Source organism: Capra hircus, chromosome 16 (genome assembly GCF_001704415.2).
Source record: "Capra hircus breed San Clemente chromosome 16, ASM170441v1, whole genome shotgun sequence".
Lineage (NCBI taxonomy): Eukaryota > Metazoa > Chordata > Mammalia > Artiodactyla > Bovidae > Capra > Capra hircus.
Genome location: NC_030823.1, coordinates 4,531,937 through 4,544,344, shown reverse-complemented (window position 1 = coordinate 4,544,344; position 12,408 = coordinate 4,531,937).

Genomic DNA, 12,408 nt, shown 5'->3' with positions numbered 1-12,408 from the left:
ATTCTATTCTTTTCATCACAATGGTGAATGGGATTGTTTCCTTAATTTCTCTTTCTGTTTTCTCATTGTTAGTGTATAGGAATGCTAGGGATTTCTGTGTATTACTTTTATAATCTACAACTTTACTATATGCATTTATTAGCTCTAGTAATTTTCTGGTGGTATATTTAGGGTTTTTTCTGTACAGTATCAAACCATCTGAAAACAGTGAGAGCTTTACTTCTCTTCTGATCTGTATTCCTTTTATTTCTCTTTTTCTCTGATTGCTGTAGCTAGGACTTCCACAACTATGTTGAATAATAGTGGTGAAAGTGGACCCCCCTGTCTTGTTCCTGATCTTAGGGGGAATATTTCCATTTTTCACCATTGAGAATAATATTTGTTGTAGGCTCATCATATATGGCCTTTACTATGTTGAAGTAGGTTCCTTCTATGCCCATTTTTTGAAGAGCTTTAATCATAAATGCATGTTGAATTTTGTCGAAAGCTTTCTCTGCATCTATTGAGATTATCATGTGGTTTTTATCTTTCAATTTGTCAATATAGTGTATCACATTGATCAATTTGCATATATTGAAGAATCCTTGCGTTCCTGGAACAAACCCAACTTGATCATGATATATGAACTTTTTGATGTTGTTGTTGAATTTTGTTTTGCAAAATTGTGTTGGGGATTTTCACACCTACGTTCCTCAGTGATATTGGCTTATAGTTTTCTTTTTGTGTATTGTCTTTGTCTGGTTTTGGTATCAGGGTGATGGTGGTCTTGTAGAATGAGTTTGGAAGTGTTCCTTCCTCTGCAATTTTTTGGAAGAGTTTTAGGAGGATAGGCATTAGCTCTTTGCTAAATGTTTGATAGAATTCTCCTATGAAGCCATCTGGTCCTGGGGTTTTGTTTTGGGGGAGATTTTCGATCACAGCTTCAATTTCAGTGCTTGTAATTGGGTTGTCCATAATTTCTGTTTCTTCCTGGTTCAGTCTGGGAAGATTGAACTTTTCTAAGAATCTTTATATAGGGTGAGATTTGTGCTGAGTTTTTGTTTGTTTGTTTTGTTTGTTTGTTTTTTCTCTGATGGCAAGGCTGAGTGAGATGGTAATCTGGTCTGCTGGTGATTGGGTTTGTATTTTTGTTTTCTGTTTTTTTTTTGTTTGTTTTTTGTTTTTTGTTTAGATGAGGCATCCTGCACAGGGTGAGTTACATAGAGAAGAGAAGAGGGAGGAGGGAGGTAAAGGTGACCTGGGGAAGAAAAGGGAGAGTCAAAAGGGCCGAGACCAATCAAGCCAGTAATCACATAATCACATCCCTAAATGAAAATGGATACTGAAGATTAGATTCATAAAGGTACAAAATTGATAACAAATACCATAAAGCAAAGATTAAACATCTAGAATAGAGGTTAGACTTTCAAAAATCCAATATAAAAAATAAATTTAAAAATGCAATATAAAAAATACAAAACAATATCAGTCACAAAAATTTTAAAATATATATATGAAAGTTGTTTTAAAAATAGGGTCTTTTTTTGCAAGGTTATAAAAACTTTTTTGTAGGTTATAAAAACTAAAAGAAGTAATAAAGAACTTAAATTTATAAAACAAAATTAAAAAGTAATAGTAGTGAAAATACATCTAGGAATTTCTCTGGAGCTGTTGTGGACAGCGTGGGGTCAGTTCAGTTTCAGATAGTTCTTTGTTCCAGCTTGTACTTGTCCTCAAGGTCTATCGACCCCTTCCAATACTTAGTCAATGTTAACTACAGGGTTTTAATATATTGCACCTGTCACTTCCAGAGCTGTTCCCTCTTCTTTGTTTATTTTGGCTTCCTCCTGTTGCAACTTTCTTCAGAGTATAATTTCTGCCGTGACACAAGGGGGGTGAAGGTGGTCGCTTATTTAGGCTCACTTGTTCAGTTGTGTTGTGGGGAGGGAGGAACACTGCAAACAAATATCACTGTCGTGTGTGGGGAGTGCTCCCAGTGTATGGACACACTGGGTTTGCCACAGCTCACAACAGCATGTGCTTTACAGGTCTAGACTGCTCAGGCTTCAGGGTGCTCTGCAAGGGCACTGTCCCAAGTGGGCCCTGCGTTTCATGCACTTCCCAGGTCTAAGCCACTAGGTTCTCAGGTACTCTGCCAGGGCATAGACTCAGCTGGGCATGTGTTTTGTGCCCTTCCCAGGTCCGAGCTGCTCAGGAGACCAGGTACTTGGCGAGCTCACTGTCCAGGTAGGCAGAGTGTCTTAAACACTTCCCCAGTCCCCACCAGGTTTGCGGGTGCACCACAAGAGCACCTTCTCAAGTGTGCTATGTGTCTCCTCTGGGGTGCTGACCTGAGGCTGCGACCCTTCTGGCAGTTGTCAGCCATCCAGGGTCCCAGGAAGACATGATTAGCAACTCGGAGCCTGCTCACAGTTTAGGGAAAATGCTGTCTCTGGGACCAAGATTGCAGCAACCCCTCGCCTTCCAACTCTGGCTGTCACACACCTGCCTCTCTGCCTTGGGCGAGTTGGGGGAGGAGGGGCCTGTATGCAGCTGGTTAGCTCTCCTTTGGTGTTCGCTCAATCCTTTGTTCTGTGATTGGGCCAGCTGCACATTAGAGCCTTTTGCACTTTCACAGATAAGTTCTTTCTTTTTTTTCCACCCCCCCCCCCCTTGTGATCCCACAGTTTGGGTTGCTATCTCATGTTAGCTCCCTCAGATTGTCCTCAGGGTATTTAGGCCCAGTCCTTATGCCTCCCTGTTCAGCTCCTGCTCACTGCTGGTGGACGTGAGCATCTGGGCTACTTCTCCATTGGCAGTTGCAGTTAAGCACTATTCTGTTTGTTTGTTTTTTCCTCCTGGTTATGTTGCCCTCTGAGATTCCAAAACTCCCTACAGACCCGCCTGTGAGAGGTTTCCTACTGTGTGGAAACTTCTCCTTCATGACTCCCTCCCCAGGACAGGTCTCCATCCCTAATGCTCTTGTGTCTCCTTTTGTCTTTTATATTTTGCCCTACCTCCTTTCAAAGAGAATGGGCTGCGTTTCTGGGTGCCTGGTGTCCTTTGCCAGCATTCAGAAGTTGTTTTGTGAAAGTTGACCAGCGTTCAAATAATCTTTTGATGAATTTGTGGGTCAGAAAGTTGTCTCCCCATCCTATCCCTCTGCCATCTTGGGACCACTCCTCTCAAAGCTATCTTTTTCCAGTTATCATGTACAGATATGAGAGCTGGACCATAAAAAAGGCTGAGCATTGAAGAATTGATGCTTTCAAACTGTGGTGCTGGAGAAGACCTTTGAGAGTCCCTTGGACAACAAGGAGATCAAACCAGTCAATCCTAAAGGAAATCAACCCTGAATATTCATTGGAAGGACTGATGCTGAAGCTGAAGCTCCAATACTTTTGCCACCGGATGAGAAGAGCTGACTCACTGGGAAAAAAAAAAAAAAAACCGATGCTGGAAAAGATTGAGGGCAGAAGGGGATGACAGAGGATGAGATGGTTAGATGACATCACTGACTCAATGGACACATTGTTTCGTCACTCTGTCATGTCTGACACTTTGAAACCCCATGGACTGCAACCAACCAGGCTTCCCTGTCTTTCACTGTCTCCTGGAGTTTGACTCAAACTCATGTCCATTGAGTCGATGATGTCATCTCATCCTCTGTCACCCCCCTCCCCTCCTGCCTTCAACCTCTCCCAGCATCAGGGTCTTCCAGTGGGTCAGTTCTTTGAATCAGGTGGCCAAAGTATTGGAGTTTCCTCTTCAACATCAGTCCTTCCAATGAAAACTGAGGACTGATCTTTAGGATGGACTGGTTGGACCTCCTTGCAGCCCAAGGGACTCTCAAGAGTCTTCTCCAAAACCACAGTTCAAAAGCATCAGTTCTTTGGAACTCAGCCTTTTTTATGGTCCAACTCTAACATGAATACACGATTACTTGGAAAACCACAGCTTTGACCAGAAGGACCTTTGTTGGCAAAGTAATGTCTCTGCTTTTTAATATTCTGTCTAGGTTGGTCATAGCTTTCCTTTCACGGCTGCAGTCACCATCTACAGTGATTCTGGAGCCCAAGAAAAGAAAATCTGTTACTGTTTTCACTTTTCCACCATCTATTTGCCATGAATTTATGGGAACAGATGCCATGATTTTAGTTTTAAGTCAGCTTTCTCATGCTCCTCTTTCACTTTCATCAAGAGGCTCTTTAGCTCCTCATCACTCTCTGCCATCAGGATGGTGTTATCTGTATATCTGAGTTTATTGATATTTCTCCCTGCAATCTTGATTCCAGCTTGTGCTTCATCCAGTCTGGCATTTCACATGATGTAGTCTGCTTAGAAGTTAAATAAGAAGGGTGACAATATAGAGACTTAACATACTCCTTTCCCAATTTTGAACCAGTCCGTTGTTCCTGTTTGGCTCTAACTATTGCTTCCTAACCTGCTTACCGGCTTCTGAAGAGGCAGGTAATGTCGTCTGGTAGTCCCATCTCTACAGGAATTTTCCACAGTTTGTTGTGATCCACACTGTCAAAGGTTTTAGAGTAGTCAATGAAGCAGAAGTAGATGTTTTTCTGGAATTCCTTTGCTTTTTCTGTGATCCAAGGAATGTTGGCAATTTCATTTCTGGTTCCTCTGCCTTTTGTAAACCCAGATTGTACATCTTGAAATTCTCAGTTCATGTACTACTAAAGCCTAGCTTGAAGAATTTTTTTTCCTGCCTTTATTTTTAATATAAAATTATTTATTTTAATTGGAGGTTAATTACTTTACAATATTGTATTGGTTTTGCCATACATCAACATGAGTTTTGAGCATAACCTTACTAGCATGCTAAATGAGCACAACTGTATGATGGTCTGAACATTCTTTGGTATTTCCCTTCTTTGGGATTGGAATCAAATCTGATGTTTTCTGGTCCTGTGTCCACAGCTGAGTTTTCCAAACTTGCTTACATACTGAGTGTAGCACTTTAACAGCATCATCTTTTAGGATTTGAAATAGCTCAGCTGGAATTCCATCATCTCAACCAACTTTGTTCATAGTAATGTTCCTAAGGCCCACTTGACTTCCCACTCCAGGATGTCTGGCTCTAGGTTAGTGACTAAACTATTGGGTTATCCCAGTCATTAAGACCTTTTCTGTATAATTCTTCTGTGTATTCTTGCCACCTCTTCTTAATCTCCTCTGCTTCCATTAGGTTCTTATGTTAAACCAGTCATCTGTTGTTGGCATTTGGGTTGTTTCCATGTCTTGGCTATTGTGAATAGAACTGTTATGAACATTGGGGTGCGTGTATGTTTTGAATTAGTGTTTTCATCCTAAAGCTCTACTAAAAGATCTTATCTCCAAATAGTGTTACATCCTGTAGTGCTAGAGTACCTCAAATTTCAACATATGAGTTTGGGGAGGACACAATTCACCTCAATTCAGTAGCTCTTTTTTGAGATATAATTGACATAACACAAACTGTATCATTTTAATGTCTATGATTCATAAAGTATGCAGCCATCATCACTATCTAATTTCAGAATGCTTACATCACTCCAAACAGAAACCTCTTCTCCTTTAGCACTGACTCTTCATTCTCTTGCTCCCCTGCTGCTGCTGCTATATCACGTCAGTCATGTCCGACTCTGTGCGACCCCATAGACGGCAGCCCAACAGGCTCCTCTGTCCCTGGGAGTCTCCAGACAAGAACACTGGAGTGGGTTGCCATTTCCTTCTCCAATGCATGAAAGTGAAAAGCAAAAGTGAAGTCTCTCAGTCGTGTCTGACTCTTAGCGACCCCATGGACTGCAGCCTACCAGGCTCCTCCATCCAGGAGATTCTCTAGGCAAGAGTACTGGAGTGAGTTGCCATTGCCTTCTCTGCTTGTGCCCCTAAGCTCTGCCAAATACTAGTCTACCTTTTGTCTCTATAGAGTTGACATTTCATATAAATTAAAGCATACAGGATGGACAGTCCTTTATGTCTGGCTTCTTTTCCTTAGCATAATGTTGCCAAGGTTCATCCACATTGTAGAATGTGTCAGTACTTCATTCTTCTTTGTCGCTAAGTAGTACGCCATTTTGGAGAAGGCAGTGGTACCCCACTCCAGCACTCTTGCCTGAAAAATCCCATGGACAGAGGAGCCTAGTGGGCTGCAGTCCATGGGGTTGCTAAGAGTCCCACATGACTGAGCGACTTCACTTTCACTTTTCGTTTTCTTGCATTGGAAAAGGAAATGGCAACCCACTCCAGTACTCTTGCCTGGAGAATCCCACGGACCAGGGAGCCTGGTAGGCTACTGTCTATGGGGTTGCACAGAATCAGACACGACTGAAGCAACTTAGCAGCAGTAGCAGCAGTACACCATTTGGGCTTCTCAAGTGATGTGAATGGTAAAGAACCCACCTGCCAATGCAGGAGACACAAAAAGACGCTGGTTCAATGTCTGGATTGGGAAGATCCCCTGGAGGAAGGCATGGTAACCCACTTCAGTATTCTTGACTGGAGAATCCCATGGACAGGGGAGTCTGGCAGTCTACAGCCCATAGGGTCGCAAAAAGTCGGACATGACTGAAGCAACTTAGCACACACATACATACTATACCATTTATGAATAGACCACATTTTGCTTATCCAATCATCAGTTGAGTTGTTTTCACTTTGGGGTTATTATGAACAATGCTGCTGTGCACATTCACGTGCAAGTGTTTGTAGGAAGATACGCTTTCTGTTCTCTTAGGTATATGACTGACAATGAGCTGCTCATAGACGCTCTAATTTTTGAGAAACTGTCAACTTTTCTTTTCAAACAGCTACAGCGTTTCACATTTCTACCAGCAATTTATTACTGTTCTAATTTTTCCACATCCTCCCAACACTTGTTATTTTCTACTAAAAATAATTATAGTTACCGCAGTAGGTGGGAAGTGGTATGCCATTGCAGTTCTGATTTGTGTTTCTCTAAAACTAATGATGCTGAGTATCTTTTCATGTACCTACTGGCAATTTGTACATCTTCTTTGCCAAACATTTTTTACTTTCCTTTCACACTTAATATAAGCAGAAATGCTTGTTCTAATATTAGAAAATTTACAACTCTTTTCATAATGCTCTTTATGTCGTTATATACAAGGTTATTTGCCTACTTTAAGATCATGAAGGAATTCTTTTACATGTGTCACTTGTTTATTTTTTTTACCTTTCACGTGTAGATCTATAATCACTTCAGATTTCTTTTCAGTAACTATAAGATAAGAGTCAAGTTACAATTTTTCCATGTAGCTCTACAATTAATGTATGAAATATGCATTGAAAAGACATTTCTCCCACCACACTGAAGAGTCAAATTTTTCACAATTAAGGTAAATATTTTACTATGAATATCAATTTATACATATATATGTATATATAAAATATAATCAACTCAATTCCATTGGTACCAAAATCCACTGTTTTAATTAATACACCTTTATAGTTCATCTCTCTTAAAATCTAGTAATATTAGTTCTCCAACTTTGTTCTGTTTCAAGATTATCTTGGCTATTCTTGGATGTTTTCATGGCCCTGAGTGTCTTCCGATAAACCCAGAAAATGAATGAATCACTTGGTTTTGGCCTTTGGTACCACAGAAGAAATTCCATTCAACAGAGGCTTTTAAAAATCAATCTTTTGTATTAAATCTTATCTCATGAAATTTGAATGTCCTTTTATGAAATGATTTTGGATATGTACTGTGAACACAATCTGCAAATGAAATAGCAAGTGCAGTATATGACAGAGCTTAGTTTCACCTTCAGTGGGTAGTGGTCAGAGATATTCAATAGAATCACAGGGGTATAAATGATTCAGTATAAAAATAACATTTTTTGACAGAAGTTGACAGGTGGAAGGACAGTGAAGTTGAACATAAACTTCAGTTCAGTTCAGTTGCTCAGTCATGTCCGACTCTTTGCGACCCCATGAATCACAGCATGCCAGGCCTCTCTGTTCATCACCAACTCCCGGGGTCCACTCAGATTCACGTCCATCGAGTCAGTGATGCCATCCAGCCATCTCATCCTCTATTGTCCCCTTCTCCTCCTGCCTCTAATCCTTTCCAGAATCAAGGTCTTTTCCAATGAGTCAACTCTTCGCATGAGGTGGCCAAAGTACTGGAATTTCAGCTTCAGCATCAGTCCTTCCAAAGAAATCCCAAGGTTGATCTCCTTCAGAATGGACTGGTTGGATCTCCTTGCAGTCCAAGGGACTCCCAAGAGTCTTTTCCAACACCACAGTTCAAAAGCATCAATTCTTCAGCACTCAGCTTTCTTCACAGTCCAACACTCACATCCATACATGACCACTGGCAAAACCATAGCCTTGACTAGATGGACCTTTTTTGGCAGAGTAATGTCTCTGTTTTCAATATGCTATCTAGGTTGATCATAACTTTTCTTCCAAGGAGTAAACATCTTTTAATTTCATGGCTGCAGTCACCATCTGCTGTGATTTTGGAGCCCCAAAAAATAAAGTCTGACACTGTTTCCCCATCTATTTCCCATGAAGTGATGGGACCGGATGCCATGATCTTTGTTTTCTGAACGTTGAGTTTTAAGGAACTTTTTCACTCTCCTCTTTAACTTTCATCAAGAGGCCATTTAGTTCCTCTACACTTTCTGCCATAAGGGTTTTGTCATCTGCATATCTGACGTTATTGATCTTTCTCCCGGCAATCTTGATTCCAGCTTGTGCTTCCTCCAGCCCAGCATTTCTCATGATGTACTTTGCATAAAAGTTAAATAAGCAGGGTGACAATATACAGCCTTGACATACTCTTTTTCCTATTTAGAACTAGTCTGTTGTTCCATGTCCAGTTCGAACTGTTGCTTCCTGACCTGCATATAGGCTTCTCAAGAGGTAGGTCAGGTGGTCTGGTATTCCCATGTCTTTCAAAGGCTTTGGCATAGTCAATAAAGCAGAAATAGATGTTTTTTTCTGGAACTCTCTTGCTTTTTCAATGATCCAGTGGAAGTACCCATTTCTTCATTTTATATAAGTGTTATAAACTCAATAGAAAAAAAACTAAGATTTATAAATCAACAGAGATTATGGAAATCCTATTATCAGTAGGATTATGGAAATCTCAGAAGACACTGGGCATCTCCATAGACTGATAGATGCATGTCCCATTTAAAAAGAAAACAACCATGCATGTGTGCCCAGTTGCTTCAGTCATGTCTGACTCTTTGTAACCCTATGACCTGCAGCCTGCCCGGCTCCTCTGTCCATGAGATTCTCCAAGAAAGAACACTAGAGTGGGTTACCATGCCCTCCTCCAGCGGATCTTCCCAACCCAGGGATCGAACCCAGGTTTCCTGCATTGCAGGTGGATTCTTTACAACTGAGCCACCAGGGAAACCCAAACTTCCCTGGGAAGCCATCAGGGAAAACAAACATACAAATAGTTAAACCTTGCTGCTTACCATGCTCCAAAAAGTTCACCAGTAAAGAAGCCTCGCTCATACATGCAGAGATATCAAACAATATTTTAGGGTTCCACTCCTTTATATGAATAGAAAAAAAAAAAAGAATGTCCTCCAAACTCCACTCTATAATTAGTATTTTCAGAGACGGGCTTCCCTAGTAGCTCAGCTGGTAAAGACTCTGCCTGTAATGCAGGAGACCTGGGTTCAATCCCTGGGTTGGGAAGATTCCCTGGGGAAGGGAAAGTCTATCCACTCAATATTCTGGCCTGGAGAATTCCCTGGACTGTATAGGCCATGGGGTCACAAAGAGTTGAACATCACTGAGCAACTTTTACTTTCAGAGACATAAAAAATCATATTGAATCTGTGAAGAAAGAACAATACATTAAAAAAAAAATGTAGAGAACAAGAGCAAGTTATTAGAAATTAAAATATGATAGATCTTAAACATCAATAAAAATCTTAAAATACAAAGTCTGGAAAATATTCCCAAAAGTAGAACATAACAAACAAAATATGGAAAGTAAAACAGAAAAAAATAGTTAAAACAATATTTTATTAAAGGGAGTTCCAGGGGAGGGGTCAGGGAGATAAGAGAAAATTAAATTAAAACAAAAACTAATGGAAAAATAAACTAAAATTTTCCCTGACCTAAAGTACATGTGTTCACAGATCATAAATTTCCGACAAGTACCCAAGTTATTGCATGAAAAACATCTGACAGCAAGGCCACAGGGATAAAAAAGAGAATACTAATATTTCCCAGTGTGTGTGTTAGTTACTCAATCATGTCCAAGTCTTTGCAACCTCATGGACTATAGCCCTCCAGGTTCCTCTGTCCTTGGAATTCTCCAGGCAAGAATACTGGAGTGGGTTGCCATTTCCTTCTCCAAGGGATCTCTCTGACCCAGGGATCAAACCTGGGTCTCCTGAATTGCAGGCGAATACTTTACTGTCTGACCTACTAGGGAGGCCTCAATATTTCCCAGAGAGAGAAAGAAAAATCAACAACACTGTATCAAGGACTCCAATATCATGGATTGTTCCATAGCAAAACTGGAAGGAGCATGGCAATGGAGAAATGCCTTCAAAATTCTTAAAGAACCCAAACTTCTACATGCAATCTATAAGTATGAGGGTAGTGGGGGAAAAGATATTCTCAAACATGTAACAACTCAGAAATTTACTTCCCAGATACTCTTTCTTATGCAACTTTTGAAGGATCTGTTCCAGCAAAAATGAGGAAATAAATCAAAACAAAGACTTGGAATCAAAGTAATAAAGAGCAAAGGGAGGACCTAAGATTTAAGCATAAACTGTTTATTTCAGAATCACTGAAAAGAGAAGCTGGGAAGAAAGTCTCCAGGAGTGACAGTGGAGAAATGTATGGAATTAAAACAACATCTGACATGTATGATCATTAAGAAATAGATTGCTAGGCCATGACAGAGCTTTTGGAGCATGTAGCAAAAATCACCAATAGAAATGTAGAAAACTAAACAAACAAACAAAACAAGATAAATTATTAATGCCATAAAAATTAAATCATTATAAATAAATATTTAAGCTCAGTAAATAATTATTTACAACTGAGCTTATCTTGGCTTAGCAAAGATCAAGATTTGCTTAATCAAAATAGTATTCATACTGAATGCTAATTTAACCAAGGGGGTAAGATCCCTGCACTGTGAGGAAAGATAATACTACCAATAATGTAAAGGATAGCACTCTAAACTCTATTCTCTCTTAATAGTAAGTCAATACATGATGTTTAAAAATAATCAATGTAAGCATAATAAGAATATTTTTGGAAACAGGTAGTGAAATATCATAAGACAGAGCTAAAGGAGTTGAAAATGGTTATTTTGGGTGAATGAGACCAAAGGGTGGGATTGAGGGGATCAAAATTTGGGGGTTTTCATTGAAATGCTTTCTGGATTATTTGACTTTTTCATCATTTGCTTGTACTAGTTTGATAAAAGAGTAAATTGTTAAAAATAAAAGCTACATAAATAATAGAGGTTTAAATATGTTATTTAAAGTCTTAAAGAAAATTAATCACTAAAAATACATAAAATTAAATGAGACTGACCAATGGAGAAAGAGAGGAGAGGGAAAATGGGAGTTAGATAGATCAATTTTGTAGCAGGAAATCAAAATATATGCTTAGAGAGAAAAATTCATGTGATATAGTGAGTGCATTCTCTCTTCAGAGTGACTAAGTTAATCAGAAAACCTCAAAACAGAGTAATACTGAGATAGAAAAGGAAATAACCTGACTTCTTATAAATCCTTTTGTAAGGTTGAATTCTTGTTTTCCTTCTGTTACATCTATAATTATAATTATGTGTAATTAATTTAGAACTAACAAATGAAAAGGTTGTGGCATAATTCACATCAGCGTGAAAAGGTCCTCACAGTGCCCTGGGTGCTGTGTCTCTCCTGGTACAGCAGGAGAGACAGAGGAGCCTCAGGCCTCAGAGATGCCTCTGAGTCTTCTTTTTTGCTTGGCGCCCAGACTTGTAATAGATAGCCCTTTGATTATTTGAGTACATTCATGGATTTTTGCATATAAACTCCCTGAAACTAGGGGAAGACAGATTGCTGAAATGCTTTTCTTAATAAAGTAAAGAGAAATGGGCTTCTGGGGCAGTGAGAACAAGAACGCATGAAATGTGAGAAGGAGTGATTTGAAGAAGGAAAACATTAGACCAGAAAAGCCTGGGGGCTGGCAGGGTCATGCAGAGTCAGCCAGAAGAGGTTCCTGGGTGGCAGGGGAAGGCAACAGTTTTTTTTAAGATCACAGTTATGTAACACTCTATATGAAATCCAGTCTATGTAGCCATACAGACATCCCTCTGTTAATTCTAAAATGTTAGTAAAAGTCTGCTGTACAACTTTCTTATGTGACTGGTATTTTGAAGAAATCAATGAAAAGAGACATGTTCTCTATAATTGCTCAAGATGCAGT